This window comes from Acyrthosiphon pisum, unplaced genomic scaffold (genome assembly GCF_005508785.2).
Source record: "Acyrthosiphon pisum isolate AL4f unplaced genomic scaffold, pea_aphid_22Mar2018_4r6ur Scaffold_10267;HRSCAF=10871, whole genome shotgun sequence".
In the NCBI taxonomy this organism is placed as follows: domain Eukaryota; kingdom Metazoa; phylum Arthropoda; class Insecta; order Hemiptera; family Aphididae; genus Acyrthosiphon; species Acyrthosiphon pisum.
Window position 1 is genome coordinate 1 of NW_021758522.1, and position 831 is coordinate 831.

The following is an 831-nucleotide window of genomic DNA, read 5'->3' on the forward strand; positions in this document are numbered from 1 at the left end:
AGTGAGTTTTTAGTAGCGCATATTACCCACTAAAATGTATTCTTTCATTTATTAATTGTAATAACTTTTGTTTTTTTTATATGTTATATTTATTTAGGGAGAACCAGTTAATCAGTCAGATGAATTACCGAAAGTTGAAAATGAACAACCCATTGAAACTGAACCGGCTATTGCAGAATTAGTTGTTAAACATCCATTAGAGAATAAATGGACACTTTGGTTTTTTGAAAATAAAAGTAAAGTTTGGGAAGAAAATATACATGAAGTTGCTAGTTTTGATACTGTTGAAGATTTTTGGTGGTAAGTTGTCTTTATTCTGAAGCCCGGATAAACCCTCGAAACATTCGTTGGTCGTCCCATTCAGTAGTTTCAAAATATAAACTTTGTACCATTGCTGATGCTCCCTAGCATACTCGCTAGCATATGAGTTTATAACAAAATAAGTCCTAAACAATAACCTCAAATAAAAACTCATTGTACATTGGCAAACTGAATTATAAGTGTTTTCACAAAAATTTAAATTGAATACCAACACCTAACCTAACCTCGAAATAATTATAAAATTGAGTTTCCTCTTATGCTCCTAGATAATAATAATATTCTTCAAACTGTTTGTAAAGAATTACTGTATTGATGAGTGACTTTCCCTATCAAGCAATTCTCAATGCAATTTTTTCTGATATCATATTAACTTGTTATTAATTGTGATTATTTTTTTTTTTTCTAATAAAAAACAAAAAAAGTATTTGTAATAAAGTATTAAAGATTATAATTTATAGTAAATATAAATTTAAATATGCAGTCATTTTTTTTAAACATTTTAACTGAGTA

General features: G+C 27.3%; 1 pseudogene; it reads left to right on the forward strand.

Moving 5' to 3' along the window:
• Positions 1-97: 97 nt before the first annotated feature.
• Positions 98-670, forward strand: LOC107885730 (annotated as a pseudogene).
• The last annotated feature ends 161 nt before the right edge of the window (positions 671-831 follow it).